General features: G+C 44.4%; 1 protein-coding gene across 6 annotated transcripts in view; it reads right to left on the minus strand.

Annotated features, from left to right (window-relative positions):
* The window catches only part of RUNX1 (RUNX family transcription factor 1), a 254,199-nt gene that overhangs the window by 213,189 nt on the left and 21,946 nt on the right, over positions 1 to 19,064 (minus strand). The gene's annotated exons all lie outside the window — the stretch shown is intronic.

Raw genomic sequence — 19,064 nt, forward strand, 5'->3', positions numbered from 1 at the left:
TTGTGATAAGAATCAATGTCTGGACTAGACTTTACTTCTTATGGGCAAAGACTATGTTCACATACTGAGATTAATACATATCTCGATGGGTTGAAGTAGAAAAGAAGAACCCATTACAAGTTGGGATTGGTCAAAGAAAACAGAGGAATATAGGTGATATAGCTGCACTAGCCAAAGATGTTAGATGAACTTTCAGTGACCTTGATAGTCATTGTCTGGAGAAAAATTCTCTGCTGCTTATCAGATGGAAATCTATCATGTACAAGTGTCATCATTTCAATAGTGAATGGAAGCAGAGAAACATTCATTACCACGAAACAGAAAATAATTTTTGCTGACATCCTTGCCATTTTGTTTTAAAATATGGTGAAATTTTGGGCACCCTCTCTACCCTAACTAGTTTCTTTCCTCAGCTTTTATGTGGGCAAGGTTGTTGTAATTTCTCTGTTCAAATAAAGTCTGTAGAAAGCCACAAAAGGAGATCTGGACCCTAAAGCTTAACGGATTCTGGAAAGCAGCTGGCTTGTAACATGAGTCATTCCAGTCAAGCTTTCTCTTTTGTATGTTTTCATCTGACCTAAAGAGCGGGTTATTGGATGTCTTCTGGCAGGTGCTATGGGATTAAGGAGGTAGCTGGTCAGAAACAAACTTTGAATTAGGGTTTTTTAAAATAGTTCGCTAAAGTAAATACGATCGTTAGCTTAATCCCCATATCTAACAGGAGGTTCAAATTTAATAGTGAGGTTAAAAAAACTGGTCGGCATGTGTGTCCATAGGTCTCCGCGCTTTGCCCCAAGAGTTATATTTTAGTGTTAATGATGAAATTTCCAGTACATTCCTATTTATCATAATATAAGCATTCCAAAAGCTCAAATATCTACATTATTTTTCCTTTTTGCAATTTTGAGAGAAAATCAAGTGGAACATTAAGGAACTTACAAGGGGAAATTAATTTTTTAAAATTCAGCTTTAAAGGATATTATAAGGTCTAGGGAGATTCAGAACAGATTTCAACACCTGTGATTTTGGGACATAATAAATTAATCACTTTTCACATGATAACTCTCAGGTATTTCTGAAGATGCTTTGAAGAAAGCGAACTTACATGGCAGCTACTTTCAGGGGTGTCAACTCTCTCTTAATACACCTAGTACTCAAATTATTAGGAGCTGGTAATCCACGTGTTACATGCATACAAGATATAGGCTGGAATCTACTTGTGTATGTCATTACCACCATCACAGCACTTGATATCAAAGGGAAAGAACCCATAAGGAGAATTTGGGAAGGAAATGACAGGCGCTTGCTATTAACGAGAGATTAAAGAAGGTGAAAATAAAGTACCTCTTGGTATCTAAAAATTATAAAACCCTAGATTTCAAATCTAAAGACCTAAATCCAAGCTTTGGCCCCCGCCTCATGCAAACTAAGCATGACCTTGGGCAGATCCACTGGCACACCTATACAGGGAGATGAGTAATAATGCTTGCTCTCCCTCACAGGACAGTAAGGGTAAAGGGGGTAGTTCCTGTGAAAACCCTTGACAAACTCTACTGTAAAATATAAATCAGGGGTCAGTGAGCCTTTTCTGTACAGAGCAGACTATAAATATTTTAGGTTTTGTGGATAGGCTCCATCAAAACTACCCAACTCTATTATAGACAGAAAGAGGTTATTGACAGTACATATAAATAAATGGGCATCTGTTCCATTTAAATTTCATTTACAAAATCGGTAGTAGGCCAGAATTGGTCCATGGGCTATCAATTGCTGACCCCTGACGTGAATGATAGTTTTTATCACAACTGCACAATAGATATGTCCATACTATAGCTTGTTTGCAAACATATTATCCCAGTGTGTGCTGATATACACGTCTACATCATTTATCTGCATTAGAAACATCTACCTTTCTTCACGCCACTGAGGGTTGTAAGAAAATGAGATTGCTTTGGAGCTCTACAGGTAGAGATGAATTTTCACACTTTTGTTGCAGAGCAGAGAGCCAGGCTAAGGCAGCACATTTGAGAGTTGGCACTTGCTCATTATAAAGTCTTATCTAGGTAAGACTAATACATTGGCACCTTTAAATATGTGTATGAATATAGTTTCTAATTGGAAGTCAACTGTTTTGTTCATTCTATACTTTTTTCACAAATCTACAAACGGTAAAGAATGGGGACCACAATAAAGGAACAGCTCTGAAAAGCTAAAATGAGAGGTGAAGGCTATCAGACGTGAATTTATTAAAGACCTTCAGCCCTCAAATTGGAGATAGGTTATAATCACAAAAAGAATAAGCAAAGTGAAGCTAGTATCCAGTGATGGTAAAGATTGGGAAAAAAGAGCCAGCTTCATGCATGATGGGTTGAAATGTAAATTGGGGGTGGCTGTTCTGGAGTACAATGTGTCACTATCAAAACTCTTAAAAATATTTGAAGCCTCTGAACCAACATTTCCATTCCTACAAAAGTGTTCTAAGGAAACAATCAGAAATGCACCCAAAGATTATGTTTAGGGATGTTCACTGCAGCGTTCATCATTACAGGCAAACAACAGAAACAATCTAAATTGCCAAAGATCTGAGACTACTAAATAAATGATGGTGTTATGAAAATCTATGCAACAACTAAAATAGCATTTTAGAAGAATTTTTAATGGCATGGAAATACCCATAATATTTTTTTAAGAAACAAAAGGCAGTTTATAAGACAATACTCCAAAAATGATGTCAACTACAAATATGTTTTAGAAGTATGAAAAAAAGACACCAAAATGTTAACAGGAGACTGAGATAGAGATTATGAATGATGCAAACTTCTTTATACTTTCCTGATTTAAAAAAAAATGTCTCCAATAAGCTTTTGAAATAAGAAAGAAAAAAGTAAACATTTAAAAATCAATACCTTGATGCTGAGTGATGCTGAGCATTTGGGGAAGTGATAATTATAATTGGGTGATGGGCATTAAGGAGGGCACGTGATGGAATGAGCACTGGGTGCTATATGCAACTTATGAATCAATCATTAATTTCTACTTTTGAAACTAATGATACACTGTATGTTAGCTAACTCGAATTCTTCTGTATGCTGCGGGGCCCCTCACTGCCCTTGAGATGCTGCATTGCCATGGCTTGTGTGTGTCTCTCTCTGTCCTCAACTATACAGGGAAACCTTCTGCTCAGAGCAAGGTCTACCCACCCTGGGTTTGCTGAGTGCTTCCCCCAGGGTCTGGGAGACACAGTCATCCTGTGGCAGCTGAGGAAAGAAGAGGCTGTACCCAACTCTTGACATGTTTGGGGAAGAAGGAGAGAAAACAGCTCATGGAGTTAAAGTAAGAGCAGGACTCTGAAGCCAACCTGACTGAGATGGTCACCAGCGCTGCCTTCTCTCAGAGAGGAGACCCCAGGATCCTGAGCCCCTTTGCTTTTCGGTTTCTCACCTTTCAGGTGGGGAATCACATGATTCTACACAACTGTGAGGTTGCTGTGGGCACTAAATGAGTTAATAAATGCAAAGTGTTGGGGACAAACACCATGTAAGTGTGTGCTATTATCCTTGCTTTTGTTAGAGGGAAGTCCAGGAAGGATAGTTAGGCATGGTTTTTGTTTTTTTGTTTTTTGGTTCTTAAGGATTTCATTTACTTATTCACAAGAGACACACAGAGAGAGGCAGAGACACAGGCAGAGGGAGACGCAGGCTCCCTGTGGGAAGCCCGATGATGGACTTGATGCCAGGACCCTGGGATCATGACCTGAGCCAAAGGCAGATGCTCAACTGCTGAGCCACCCAGGTGCCCCTGGTTTTTTTGTTTGTTTGTTTGTTTATATTTTATTTATTTATTTATTTGCATGAGAGGCCCTTGAGCATATTTATGAGCTGGGGGGTGGGTGGGGAATGCCTGACAGACAGGTGGACAGTTCTCACAGGCAGGCGGGAGGGAGGGCTTGGGGTAGGCAGGAGGCTCTGTGAGTTGGGTGTGGAGGAAGCAGGTCTGCAGGTGAGGAGGACAGATCTGGCTCCCCAGCAAGGGGGGCAGGTGTCCAAGAAGGACAAGGAGCATCTGGAAGAGCTGTGGTGCAGGATGGACAGGCTGCCTCCAGGCCAAGTAAAAAGAACCTGCAATCCATGACTGCCCAGTTAGGCAACTCTCCTAGCACACTTCAGGCTTCTAAGTTCAAAGTGGTGAAGGACGGTGGTAGTGAGGTCCCTGGCCAGAAGTGCAGATACTCATAGAATGGAGGGAGATGCTAGAGGGGCAAGAGCATAGCTAAGTGACCCACAGGGTGATTGGGGCAGAGGGGACAAGCTCCTAGACTAGAACCAAAGTGGGGCGAAGAGCAGCCTCCCAGAGGCAGGTGACCAGGAGCAAGGGGGGTGGAAAGGATGGGTAGGTGGAATGCAGGAAGGCCAAGGTCTGCAGGTAACAGACAGACACAGCATCCCAAGTTCTGGTCTGTGCCACGGGAAGCACAACAGACAAGTGTCTGAATCTTCCGACATCCGTCTCTACTCTGCCTTCCACCTGCGGTAAGAACACAGACCTCAGAAACCAAACCTTAGTCAAGTAAGGATGTTTAGCCTGACTTGTCCCTCCTGAGTGACCTTTGGTCCAGTTCTCTATTTCATTCTGAGCTGTTGTCCACATTAGGCCAGAGTCATGGCCTCCCTATCTCTCCTGCTACCTTCTGCGGTGAATCCTGCAACCGGTTGACTGATGGGCTGGTGTGCACTTGGAGAGATGGGCGCTGAGAGGCTAACCCTTCGTGGGAGTCCTGGGGGAGCCTCCATGGTGCCGCCAGCCTCATCACTGCCATCCAAACCTCAAGAGGTAGCTTGCTTGGGTGTCACACATGATGTCAACAGTGTAAACCACGTTTCTCATTTTAACTCATTTTATTATCCATTTTGAGATTCAAATGAATTGTGATGCCTTTTCAGAGTCAATCACGTTTTGAAAGAAGCTTTTCTTCCCCACCTCTCTGAGGATGTTCACTAGAGGTTTATTTCCAAATGAGAAGATCACAAAACAGATCACAAAACCCTTCCATAGTATCTGTTCAGCAAATCGCAGTGTGGATGGGTCATGAGGTAGTCACAGGGATTACTGAGAAAGAGCAATGGAGGGTCTGTTGTTAAATAGGTTTGAGGAATGGAGTTAAACACAAGTAGGAAGTTTTCATTGCTGCAGAACTTCTCAGAGCCTTTAGGGTGCTAATGGGCTCTGTGACACTTCCAGGAGAGGGGATCTTTATGAGCAGCAGAAATATGTCTGCCATAAACATCTCTAGAACCAATGTTCTGGGATCATTCTTGGGAAAAATTCGCTTTAGTGAAGCGAATGAGTGAAGAGATGAGGCATGATCCCAGGAAGGTAAGGGGACTTAGCTGGATCCCCAAAGCTAACTAGCTGCAGAACCGAGATGAAACGCAGAATGACAGTAAGGTGTGCTTCCTTTTGCCATCAAGATTTCCTCCCTGGAAGGAATGTGCACATTTTCAAAGGGACCACTTTGAAGAAGAAATACCCGTGTGTACAGGCTGCTCGTTCCAATGTGCCCATTGATTTAAGCTACGAGCAACCTCTTGACTGGATGTGGTGAAGGCAATAGGGCATTTTGGGATGTGGCTTCCTTGGGGTGGCTAGGGTGGGGATCAGAAACTCAGAACGCCCTAGGGAAGGGAGCACAGCCAGCAAGAGAAGCACAGAAGAAGAAAGAAGCGAAGAAAACCAAACTATATGCATTTTACGATTTGCCCGTGTTCAAGAAAGGGAGTGGTTGCCACTCCTTCCTCCTCTAGCGCACGGCTCCTTTACCTTAGGACGCAGATCTTCAATTACTTCTGCAGTTGGCATAGGATGGGGGCTGTCTCATAAACCTAATTCCCACATATAACCTTATTTTAATAGAAAACTTTATTTAAGCTCCAAACAACTGACTCATCGGTGCTCTTCTGGAGAGAAGCTGTTTATAAGGAGCTGCGTCCATCCTGCAACGTTTGCTCCAGATTGACCACTTCAGGTGGTAGAAGTAGGTAGAGAGGCCGTAGAAGACAGGGCCATATCTCGCTGCAGATGGAGAGTGATGGGAATATAGTTAAGCACACCCAAGGCTTGTGCCAGACAAAGTCACCAAACAGAAGCCAGTGAGCCCAAAAATCCAGCTGTGTCTCCATCCCACTGAGGGGCTCTTTGCAGGTTTCCAGAGCTGTGATCAGGTGACCGGGGCCATGTGAGCAGTTTTGAAGTCCAAATCACCATGCACCAAGTATACTATCGTAATCAAATAAAACCTACAACAAAATTAACCTAATATGCACGTGATGATTTCTGTAATTGCTATCGGGCTGTGCAGGGTGGCGTGAAACAGCCCATGCACTGGAGCCAGAAAGACCAAGGCCTAACTCTGTGCTGCGTTATTAAACAGGTCTCAACCTTGGCTGATCTATTCACCTCTCTGAACCTCAGTTTTGCCATCTCTAAAATGGAAATAGCACCTGCCCTATGGGGTTCTCCTGAGGTTAATGGGCTGTGATGCAAGCACTCTTCTCACCCAGGGCTTGGAGATCGACCTCACTAAGGTAACACGGGCAAGTTTTTCTAAGAAGGGGACATGGACCATCTCAATAAAGCAGTCCTAATCTTTCCAGTGTGGTCACCCCAGAACCCATTTTCTGGGGCCAAGAGGGTCCAGGCATAAAGGGGCCAAGACAGGAGCCCTGGGGGACCTCCCAGTGTTTGCCCCAGGCACCCACACATTCTCCTTCATGGCATCCCACAGAAGGGATCTAAGTTAGCAGCCATATCCCAATCTCTGGGCCTTGAAGCCTGTGCATATTTTCCCTGTATGTGTGTATCCCTGTGGCCTTGAGATGGAGAGGGACACAGTGAAGCTCAGGGAGTGCTGAGTAATGGTCAGGAGGACAGGTGATGGGAGGGGACCGAGATATAAATGGAAAGAGAAGAGCAGTGGGAAGCAGTAACAGAGATGGTCTCCCCCTAACTAAGCTAGATTTGCTGTGATGTAGGAGGCCTGAAGAGACAGGGTACCAGCCACCCTTTCCCTGGACCCAGACTTTCCTCAGTTGCTTAGGATGAGAAATACCTTTGGTCGGGGTGAAGACATTCATTCCTCAGTGAAATCTGAGCCTTCAATATGCAAAAGCTTGGGTGTACTGAGGCAGAGGACAGGAATGAAGGACAGATCATTGAGCCAGTGGGGGAGCCTTTAGCCGGTAGGGGAGTCCTGAACCCTGAGTGAGCAAAGGGGCCTGCATGAGGAGGAGTAAGACCTAGAAGTCATCCATTTGCAGAAGGTGACCCCTTGCTGAGGGATCTGGCTTACTTCCATCAGGGTCCAAAGCAGAAGATCTGGCCAGAAAATCTAAGAAGGCACAAGCCAGCCTACAAAGGTGCAAGAAGACAGGATTGGGAATGAAGATGCCCATGTCTAATAGTCATGCCATCCGGTGTGGTTTGGGGCAAGTTACTTCACCCCTGTGGCCCAGAAGGTGCTCATCTTTGAAAGAGGCAGGGAATGAGTGGGTCCCTGAAGGCTGTCTGACTGTGACTCACTCTGGGTCTATACTGGGGGGACCACACAAGCACAGTGGGGTCTGTGTTCTCAATCTTTCTCAGAATTCCGTGTTCTCCAATTTAATTTAATCACAACCAGCTCTCAGGAAAGGATCTTTGAGCTCTTCACACTGGGTACCAATGACCATCAATCCTTCCAGAGAATTAAAGTTTTTGGCTAAAGAATGGAAGACACACATATGCGCGCACACACACACACACACACACACACACACAGTGAAACTGTCCACTGGATCTGGGAGGGCTGGTAACTTTGGGGGCAGCATGGACACACCAAGACCCGGGATTTACATGCTGGCAACCAGTTTACACTCACGTAAAGATTAAGATACAGACCCAGTCCTTAAGAGCTTAAACAGGTGAGAGGCCCAGACCCTTTATCTTTGCTCACCTAGGATGCTGCTTCCCTTCTAAAGGAAGCTGTAGGCCCAGACCAGGGTTTGGGGGTGACCCACAAGGCTCAGATATGAAACAGCTATGTTCAGTCAAATGAATCATATGGATAGCATAGCGCATTGTGTCCCTTCCTAAATTCATACGTTGGTGTGTCAACCCCCAGTTCCCAGAATATGGTCTCCATAGGGTCTTTGCAGAGGTAATCAAGTTAAAATGAAGTCATTAGGGTGAGTCCTAATCTGGTATGACATAATTTCCTAGGGAAGGTGGTGTGCAGATGCAGGGAAAAGACAGACATCTGTTAGCCAAGGACAGAAATCTGGAACAGATGCTTCCCTCACAGCCCTGGGAAGGAACCAGCCCTGGTGACACTATACTCTGGACTCCTGGCTTCTAGAACTGGGAGAGAACACGTTTCCATTGTTTGAGTCTCCCAGCCTGTAGCACTTTGCTGTGACAGCCCTAGCAAACTAACACAAGTCATGAAAGAAGTTCTCCCTGGCAGGATTGTTGAGTAATTTGATTTTTAGGGTGATCTGATACTGTCCTCATTATTACTCAATGTGGGGGCCAGATAAAGGCACTCTAGACATATGTAAGTCCATGGGTGTATAGCGTGGTAAATGGATGATCCCTTTCTTTAGAGAAGGCACCTCATCCTCTGGGTGGTCTTACCCCACGCTGTGACTCTTGATTTGGCAAGTGGAGCGCAGATTGGATTTCAGCCTCAATCAGTGTTTTCACACAGTGCCCAACCTGCTCAACTGTCTAAAGTGAATCTGCATGAGACCAAGGGTAACTAAGGGACAAAGGCTTATCTCAGTATTTGGGGGCCCTAGGATTCAGCCCAGGGCCAGCTTTCCAAGGACTCTTAGCCAATTTTTGCAGCTTGATTTGCTTTAGCATTTGAAGGGAAGCAAGGAATAATTTCACCAGGACACCTCTAGCTCAAAATCTCCATGGGTCTCCACTGCCTTGGGGATGAAATCCTACTACCTGGCTTAGACTGGCCTGGACTAACCTAGACTGGCTCAACCAGTCCATCATTACCTTCCAACACCATATTCCTCTTTGGTCAAAGTGATCAACTCAACCACGCACTCAGCACCTCCTGCCTCACAGACGCTATTCCCCTTTCCGGGATGACTTTCCTTTGCTCTCTTCTTACTGCTTAAATCTTGACTCTACCTGAGGCCTCTGTAATGCCTCCAGCTACACTGTGACCTGCCAGTCTTCTGAAATGCCACAGTATTACCATGTAGTTTTAGGATGCTACTCAGCTATTCCATGTGCATGTCTTTGGTTCCTAGTGGTCCTGTAACTAATGGGGGCAAAAGCTACATAGTCCTCTTTTGTGTCTACCAGAGGCCCAGTATAAGATTGTCAATGCACAGGGGTGCATGGATGGTGTGGTCGGTGAAGCGTCTGACTCTTGATTTCAGCTCAGGTCATGGTCTCAGGGTTGTGAGAGCCCCAAATTGAGCTCAGGGCAGAGCTTGCTTGAGATTCTCTTTCCCTCTCCCTTTGCCCTTCTCCCCTGCTTTATCTCTCTTAAATAAATCTTCAAAAAATATATTAAAAAAAAAAAGATTGTCATGTACAGAGCAAGCTAGCAGCAAACCGATGTAGAACACTGACATTAAGGAAGTCAGATGCACTCAGTGTGTGTTTTCAAAAGCCTTAAAGATTTGGGGAAAATATTGAGGTTATTCACAGTTGGGAAAAATGTCCTGGGATTGCAGTTAGTAAATACAATATAGTTTCTTGAGTCCCTGGGCCTTTGCAAGTCATATGCAATCATATGACACACCCCCACACCCTAGAAAAATGAGTAAGATCCTATTCTCAGCAATCATCCAGGGCAGGAGGCTTGACCACTGCCTGCCAGTCTCTTGCCTGGTTAATCATAAACCCAAACCTGTGGAAGCCAAGGGCATCACCAGAACAAAGGGACAGTCAATGCTGCTTTTTGCATACACGACTCACTGGGAAGCTCATTTGCTCATTTGCTGGCCAACAGCACCAGCTTCCTCCTACATGCATCCAGAATTCTAGGAGAAGACTGCTATCCAGGAAGATGTCATTTTCATGACAAAATAGGGAACTGTGAGCAGATGATGGGCTGTTTGCACAGTCTCAGGCATACCAGGACTTGTCCAGGACACAAGGATTTCCTACTTGCAGAGTTTTCAAACATGGAAAACTTTAAAGCAAGTCAAGGCCCTCCCCTCAAATGATTCAATACTATACATACAGCAAATAACTGAAAAAAGTATTACTCTCTAAAACCTTAAGAGTGGCCCATGGTTTTTAAAAAGAACTGGCATAAATTTGTCTTTTTCTATAAAGAGTTTTTGTCATTTCCTCCCAGACGTACCCTCCAGGAGCTTGGAAACACAGAAGGATCTCTTGGGCATGTGTCATCCCAGGTCTGGCGTTTAACAGCACAGGGATGGATCTTGGGTTGATAGGGCACCGGGTAGAAAACACAGTGGGTTGGTGTTTGGGTTTGGTTTGCCCTCATTGGGAAAGTGGCATCTGAAGATTGAATGAGCCCTAATTTCTGAGGGATGTTCCTGAAGTGCTCTATCGAGAGGGCAAAGCAAGCATGGACTGTGGGGCTCTTTGCAGAGGCCAGAACTGGAGGGGGAAAGTTAAAAACCAAAAGGCTTGCAGAGAATAGGCAGGCCCTTGGCCTTGGTGGCTTGCTTAGTCTCACTGCCTCTTGAGGATGGAGAAGAGGAAGCTGCGAATGTCACCTACCAGCACCCAACTTCTTCCTCTCACCTCACGATCCATCTCTGTCTCAGAATGCAGCTGGGACCGCGGGCTAGACTGATGTGTGGGTGGAAATCATGATTTAAAAAAAATAAGTAACCCAATTAATTGAGCCTGTGGATGCCTTAAATCATGCCCTTAAAAGAGTGACTCTTTTTTGGACATACAATTTATCTACCACTTTTAAAAGAGCACTTTGTTTCCACGAAGCTCACAGAAGGTTCTGACTCAAGCCTCTGTTGGCCGCCTTTGAAAAGGCTGATGGAGGCCACTCATTCCTCCTCCTGCTACTCCGCTCCACAAAATGGGGATCTGTTTGGTCTCTGACTCATCAGAAAGCTTCCCGAGATCTGGATGGGTGTGGGGAACGAGTCCACCAGTCTACCAGGGAGGGTGAGGCCATCCACTTTCCCTCCAGGTTTGTGGTGGTGGCACCCGGGAAGCCCCTGCAGGGGAGTTTGGGATGCCTGCAGCCATAGTCTTTGCTCAAGAGAAAACCTCATGCATGGCTGAGCCCACCGGGCACTTGGTCCTTTGGTCTGGGGCTATGCTTAGGCAAAGTGGACTTGAACCTGGAGCCAGATGGTCTGAGTTGGAACTTGAGATTTGGGGCACCATCTGTGCCTCAGTTTCCCCATCTGTAAAGTGAGGCTAGTAATAGTATCTAGCATGGAAGGATTGTTTTGGGGATTACATGAGTTATTCTTTGCAAAGTACTCAGAATAATGTCGGGCATGTAGCAAGTGCCATATAAGTGTTTGTGAACTAAGTAACTAAATACATGAGGTGGTCTTAACTTTCCAGGGCTGGATGCCTTTTTTTTCTCTATTGGGCAGATTTTTGTTTGCTACTTGTGGAATAAGCAACAATCACAGAAACTCTAAATATAGCAACTCAAAACAGGGCACTGTGGGTATTAGGTATGTTTGTGTGCGTAAGCAACATAGAAATACACCGACCCAAAGAGTACTCTCCTCTCCACTCCTCCAAAGCAACTAAGAAATATGCCCTAGAATCAAATGGAAGCAGAAGGCATTGTGCTTGTAAAGACAGGTTGGAGAACACTCTGAGGCCAGAAAATTACAAGTGGAGTTTCCTCCACTTTCCACCTGTGTGTGGACCATGGAAAGGACCCTAGACACCCTGTAGCCAAACACAGAGGCCTGTACTGCCTCACCCCTGCTGAGCCCTGAGACGGGGCTTAGGTGGGAGCAGGAGCTCCGGAAGGCAGGCCCTGCTTGGAGCATCATCCAAGGAGAGAGGAGGAGAAGAAAACACGTTCCTCCCAGTCTCTCCCATTGTGGGTCCTCCTCCTCCTATAGGGCAGAGGTAAGAAGCAGCTCAGTGCCATTTTCTCAGTTTCCCATAAGTGGGAGGCTGGCAAGAGCTCCAGGGGCAGGCAACAATGCCCCCCAACGCACATATCATAGAGAGAGACTTGTGATTATTCTGTAACACTGTCCACCTCTGGATCATAAGCAGCTTCCAGGGGGATCGTTGTCTACTCCAAACTGGGCACAGGTTAAAGGGTAGCTGACAGGGAATGTAGATGATAGTAACTTTCCTTGAGGGAGTGCTTGGTGGCTCTGTGGTTTACTTGGGGCATTATGGAAAGAGATGTGGCTTGCCTTTGAACAGGATAAACAGAGTTGAAGGGTCTGTACAGTCAAGAGGGGGTGACAAGGGATAGAGTCGGGGTGCAGGAGGGGCTCCTTCTTGGTGTTGCTTTGGATGGAACCTGCTGGTTTTCCAACTGGGCCCACCTAGCATGGCCTGAAATGTAATTGATGTCAGAGGATACCAGTTGGCTCTTAGTCCTAGCCTTAACCCAGGGGAGGGTGGGGGGGCTTGAGGAAGTCTAGAAGCCAGCTCTCCTGCATAAAAGGCCTCGAGATCACATTTGCAGATTCCAGCAATAGCTGGTGACCCATACAGTTCCAACCATAGCAGCTGTCTGTGATACGCTGTTTCCTTCAGTAGAGACAATAGGCGTAAATAACCCCAAGCACATGGATCATTGTCAACCACAGTAGAATAATTAGGCAGTGATGGGTTTCCAGTATTTATTACTTTCGTTGTAAAATCATCTGTTGAGCTCTAAGTTTATATCATCTCATTTTGAATGATGGTTGTGTAGAATGACCAGCTTACAAAAGTCCTGAAAGTTAACCATCAGCTTTTTTGAGATGACACAAACGAGAAATGCTTGAAACTCATGTGTCCTTGCTGCAGGAAGAGGAGGCAGGCCTTCACCCCAAAAAGGTCCCCTTTCTTCTGTAAATCTCTCTCCCTCTCAGGGCAGATCAGGCTGGTGAGCAGTGGCTGCTCGGCAAGCAGACTGGGCTGCAAGTGACCAGCTCCTCTTCCCACAGAGAGGCCACGGGGCTCCCATGTTTCCAGTTGACCTGAGGGGTCTGGGGCCAGAGCAGGGCCTCCCTTCACTCTGTGTCCCAGACAGTAGCCCTGCTTTCCCTCCTGGCCATTCCCCATGTGCAAATGCATCTGGATACAGATGGGACGGGAGCCTGAGTACGAGGAAAAGATGGTGCTCAGAAGCCAGGTCAGCACTGCTTGGTCTAGAGGGGACTGCTGAGGAATGCATATGCCTAGGTATGGATGGATGGGGAGGGAACCAGATGATGTCTGTGGGAGCCAGAGGGTCCCGGGTGTCCACTGCTTCTTTTGTACAGAGATAACATATATAAAATTAATATTTTATTAAATATATATTATATATGATTAATAAATCAATCACCTATTTCTACATTAGGTGATACATTATATTACTATATATTATATTAATAATTAGCATTACTATAATTATAATATGTTAATATATTTATAATTCATATATCAATCTATTTCTATCACATTATAATCAATATTAATAAAATTAATACATGAACTAATATTTTAATATATTTATATATTAATATAAAATATTAATATATGAGATATATTTTTAAAATATTTTTTTAAAGATTTTATTTATTCATGAAAGACACAGAGAGAGAGAGGCAGAGACATAGGCAGAGAGAGAAGCAAGCTCCATTCAGGGAGCCTGATGTGAGACTCAATCCTGGGACTCCAGGACTACACCCTGGGCCAAAGGCAGATGCTTAACCACTGAGCCATCCAGGGATCCCCTATATTTTTTAAAGATTTTATTTATTTTTTCATGATAGACACAGAGAGAAAGAGAGAGGCAGAGATGTAGGCAGAGGGAGAAGCAGGCTCCATGTTGGGAGCCTGACGCGGGATTCCAGGATCACGCCCTGGGCCAAAGGCAGGTGCTAAATCACTGAGCCACCCAGGGATCCCTCAATGAGATATATTAATATAAAATATTAATTGATATATGTGATATATTAATATAATTATATACTAGATCAAATGCTTTATTATAGACTGTATTAAATACATTATATCAAATATATTTATATTACATGCATATATTGTATATTATATACACTTTAGTTTAAATATAATTTAAATATAAATTAAATATATTAAATATAAATTAAATATAAAGAGACATAAAAATATCAATATATATTTTTTAGTTTGGTACATGGCTGCACAGCAAAAGACTACATTTCCCAGCTTCCTTTACACCTAGGCATTCTATCTCTTTAGGTTCTGGTCAATGGCCTTCCAGCACGAGTGCTATGAGCAAATTTCAGAGCCTGCCATTAAAGGGAAAGAGTAGATCTTCCCATTTTGTTTTTTTGTTTTTTTTTTTTTAGATCTTCCCATTTTGAATTGTCCTTTCTGGCTGGCTGGAAGGTGAACATGGTATTGGGGTCTGGAGCAGCCATTTTGAGCCATGAGGTAAGAACCAGGCATTGCAGAGGGTAGACCATCAGGGTGGAAGATGCTTGGTTCCTTGTATTTATGACAATGCCACACCAACCTACTCATACTCTATAAGAGAAAGGAGCACACTTCTATCTTGTTTAAGCCCCAGTAATTTGGAAATCTATTACAGCAGTCAAACCAATATCCGGATATAACACAATGTATTTATCTGCCTGCTATTAACAATTAGAGCATGTCTGAGGTAAAAGTAGATTTCTTAGCATTTCCCAAAAGACTTTGCAGATTTTTTTTTTTGACTTTGCAGAATTTTAAATCACTTTCTGCATCTTTTTTCTTTTAACTTTTCAAAGGTGAGAATCAGTTATCTAGTTAGGTTCCAGCACAGTGCACCTGACCTAAAGGTAAAGATGCTACATCATGACATCAGGCTGGTTGGGTTTTTGTTTTTGTTTTTGTTTTTTTGTTTTTTCTTTTTAACCAGGTGTTGCTATAACTTGAAGTTGACTTTTTAAACCCTGTGTAAGATGTTGTAGGTTGATAATGTTGCATCTTTAAGCCTGGGTGTATTTGCAACTTTGCATTATTTTCTAGTAGTGCTGAAATTCTCAGCATCCAGTTGCAATTCCTTTTCCAATAGAGCACTATGGGATGGAACATAGTCTCTGAAATAGTCACAATGTCTGGAACATTAGCAATAGATTTGATTTTTAGAAACAACTAGAGCCATTAAAGACCAAGACTAGTGATAAATAAGGATAATGAAGCCTGGTAAGGCTTATCTTGGTCAAAAACAAAGTGCTGTCTCCAAGTCAGGGGCTGTTTTACTTGTTTAGCCCATAAACTGACCCCTAAAGTCATTCCAAAAGAACAACTCCAAAAATGCTTAAAGTAATTATGGAGCTGTTGAAATGCTGGCAGATTTGCCGGGAGAACTACTTTGAAGGACATTGCAATTAGAGGTGTGCAAATTCTGGAATATACAGTGCAAATCAGATTTGTTATTTTCTATTCACAGTCTTTTTATTCATTTGTTTATGATCGTATTTAAATGAGAAAGAAGTTCATAGAGGACACTTCAATGAGTTCTGCAAGGTTATGAAAATAATCATGCATCAATTTAAGCAACTGTCCACTACAGAAAGTTCTTTCTTGAATGTATTCAAAGCTCTCCAGGGCCTGGCCCTCCAGGGGCTGAGCAGCTTATCCCTCCACAGCTCTTCTCATGCTCTACATCAGTCTTACAAGGAAGCCTAAGGTCCCAATAGACCGTCAGCTTCACCACTCATACCTGGCTCATGCTAGTCTTGGCTCATTCTCTCCTCCCCTAAGAATGAATCATCCTTTGACTTGAGTTTTTACTCCTTTATTTCATCATAAAATTGAGTTATTTATGTTTAGAGTCTATACCTGGATTAGCCCAAATGTATGGGGCCTTTTATTTACTTGGCTCCAGCAAAGCAGCTTTAATTAGGAGAACATGGCAGGAGGCATGCATGAGATAAAGAATAAATGGTTGAAGAAATGGGAAGATAGGCTCACAAGCAGAGCGTGAGGAGTGATTTGCCCTGAAGAACTGCTTGACAGGAGAACTGACAAATTTGAAGAAGCTTCTAAGGGAGGAAATGGGAGCGATAGACTCTCTGGATATCCTTAAAAAATAAGTCCAATTTTTATTCCCCTAGGTAGTTATTCATTATGAACACAGGAAAATTAAGAGATGCATATGGTCTGTTTTATTCCCTGTGTTTTTGGATAAAGAAGAACAGAAACAAGTTTGACACATCAGGAAGAGAACCTTAGTATGGCTAGCTAGAGAGGCCCCAGCAATGATCAGGACCTGTCTGATGCACCGTGGCCTGGTCCTGCTATGCTCTGAATCAACCCCAATAGGAGCCACTTTCCGTGATTGGAAAGATTTGTGTGTGTGTGTGTGTGTGTGTGTGTGTGTGTGTAGGGGGTGTTCTTTTATACACAGAGAAGTTTGTGTTACTTATTTGAGAACACAGAGTTTTATAGCTTGTGTGAAACTATTTTCAGGTTAATTCTCAATTACACCCTTTGCCTTGGAGGGTCAAGTCGTTTGGTTTCCAGCGAATATTGTGGTTGTACCTGTGGTTACCCACTGACTTCTCATCTGCTTTGCTTATCTGATAACAGGCAAATGGGGAAAGAGCTTTTAATATCCCCCAAAAGGGGAAGATTGGTAATTAGTTATTCACCGCATGGAATCAGGCCAGGTCAATTTACTCCAAGAAAGAAAACAATCTGGATATTGGACTTTGGGGTTCCTTTTACACGTTTGGTATTGCTGGTCTCATCTGGATTGCTTTTTGCTCTTCTATCTCTTTTCTTTTCTCTTTTCTTTTTTCTCTTTCTTTCTTTCTTTCTTTCTTTCTTTCTTTCTTTTTTTCTTTTTTTAAAGCCATCACTATACAAAAGAGAAAGCAACTTCATCTCCTCCTCCACTCTGCTATTTTCCTGACAGCTCATAAATTTCAGTCCAGCACCCGCCCCGGGATCTGCGGGTCTCCGCCCCGGGGCGTCGTCGGCCCATCCCTCCGCACCGAGCAGCAGCGAGGAGATCCTTGAGAAAAAGCAATGGGTGAAGTAACTGAAAGAGCAGCGTAGAAAGCAACAGCCAGAAACGGCGGGGACGCGAGCGGGCGACACAGGAAGGGAGGCGGTGGCGCGGGTCCTGGTGCGCTGCGCGCTGCAGAGACGGAACTTCTGCAAAAGCTGCCTGCCCGCGTTATCAGCGGCGCGCAGGCCTGTGGTTTTCTCGCTCTCGCAACCCTGCTTTAACTGCCGGTTTATTTTTCGACAAACAGGATGCCTCCATCTGAGGCTGTCAGCATCCCAGGCTCATAGAGAGAAAAGAGGTAGTGCAGCCCCACCCTAGAGGCTCGGCGGCAGCGGCGGTGGGGGGGTGGGGGGCGGGAGGGGTGGTGGTGGGGGGGGGTGTCTGTTTCAGGAGGCTTCCCAGAGAAGCGACAACCTTGCAGGTGCAGCCGCTGGGAAAGTCAAGATGGGGTGACGAGGCAGGAGGGAGCGAAACCTGGTCCCCCACCCTCCACCCTGTAACTGATTACAAGGCTACGTCTTTGTAAGAATCCGGAGACAGAGAGGCCGAATCCTGGGGGCCAGGTTGGAGATTTAGTTCAATGCTCCTCAAACTTTACTGTGCACACAGATACCACCCCCGCCCCTGATGGGGGAGGTGGGGGCAGGCTTTTATGAAAATGCAGACGGATGCTGCAGGTCTGAGCTGGGGCCTGAAATTCTGCACTCCTACCAAGTTCCCGGGTCATGGTGATGCTGCTGGTCCAACACCCACATTTGGAATCATAGCAAGGCTTTGGAAGATTCCTGTCCATAAGATTCTCCATAAATTCCTCTGCATAGGGTAGAGCCCCTAGCAGGGGGTACCATCTTACAGTGAATCCTAATGGATGCCCTGCAAGCTGAATGCATTCCTGGTTTAACATCAACCACCTTGCTGGTGGAAAAGGAAATTAATTGCTGCTCTAGAAGGAAGGAAAATTTGAAAGAGTTAAGGGGATTTTAACATCTCAATTGGGAACGCCTTCAGGAATTCAGGAGAGTCTAGGTTTGATTCTGAGCCCACAGACGGTGGGGAAGGGTAGGATGTGACAGATAAATAAAAATTCACACGCAAAACCCCCCAGTCAGTCAGGGTCTTCCTATTCATGCAAACATGTGCGTCTCACAGTTGGAATTCCCACGTGTTCACAACATTTCCAGAAGCTGTATAGTTTGAGGCTGTCGTATGGAATTTGGAGACCATATTTAAGTATTCTAGACCCAACTTAATCTCACATTAACTTTAGAATCCTATTGCACACATTTTAAAATATATGTTTTTGAGTTCACATGTAATAAGCCGAAAGTATGATCTTGGATCTGAGAGACCAGACTAGAAAAACCCATTGCTTGTGAGAAAAATCACAAGAAGACTCGCCATCTAGATAGAATGAATAAGTCCCTCCAGAGGTGGTGCTGGCTGTGGGATGTAGAAATACACTCTGCTACATTTTGCCAAACCTTGTAATTGCATGAAGATTCTATTTTGACTTCATCAAAAGCAGTCAAAGGCTTCCTGTTACCAAGTGTTTCTCAAAGTCCTGCCAAAGTTACGGGGTTGTTAAAATGCAGATTCTTGGGCCTCTCATGGTCTGTCAGGCGGTCCCAGGAATCTGCATTTTAACAGGCCCTGCAAGGGATTCATCTGTACTGCCAAATTTTAGGACCCCTCTGGCTGCAAGTTCAAGTCCAACCTGCTGCTGCAGCATTCAAAGATCTGGCTTCAGTTTTGCTGCTGACTAGTGAACCGGAGTGGGCTCTTCATTGCCCATGAGCATCTCTTGAACAAACTCGACCGGCCACCTCATTCATGTCATTTCTTTCATCTTCCCCAACCCTGGATAAAATGACCTCTGCTCCTCTGGGCCCTCTTC

Source organism: Canis aureus, chromosome 30, assembly GCF_053574225.1.
Source record: "Canis aureus isolate CA01 chromosome 30, VMU_Caureus_v.1.0, whole genome shotgun sequence".
NCBI classification, from domain to species: Eukaryota; Metazoa; Chordata; class Mammalia; order Carnivora; family Canidae; genus Canis; species Canis aureus.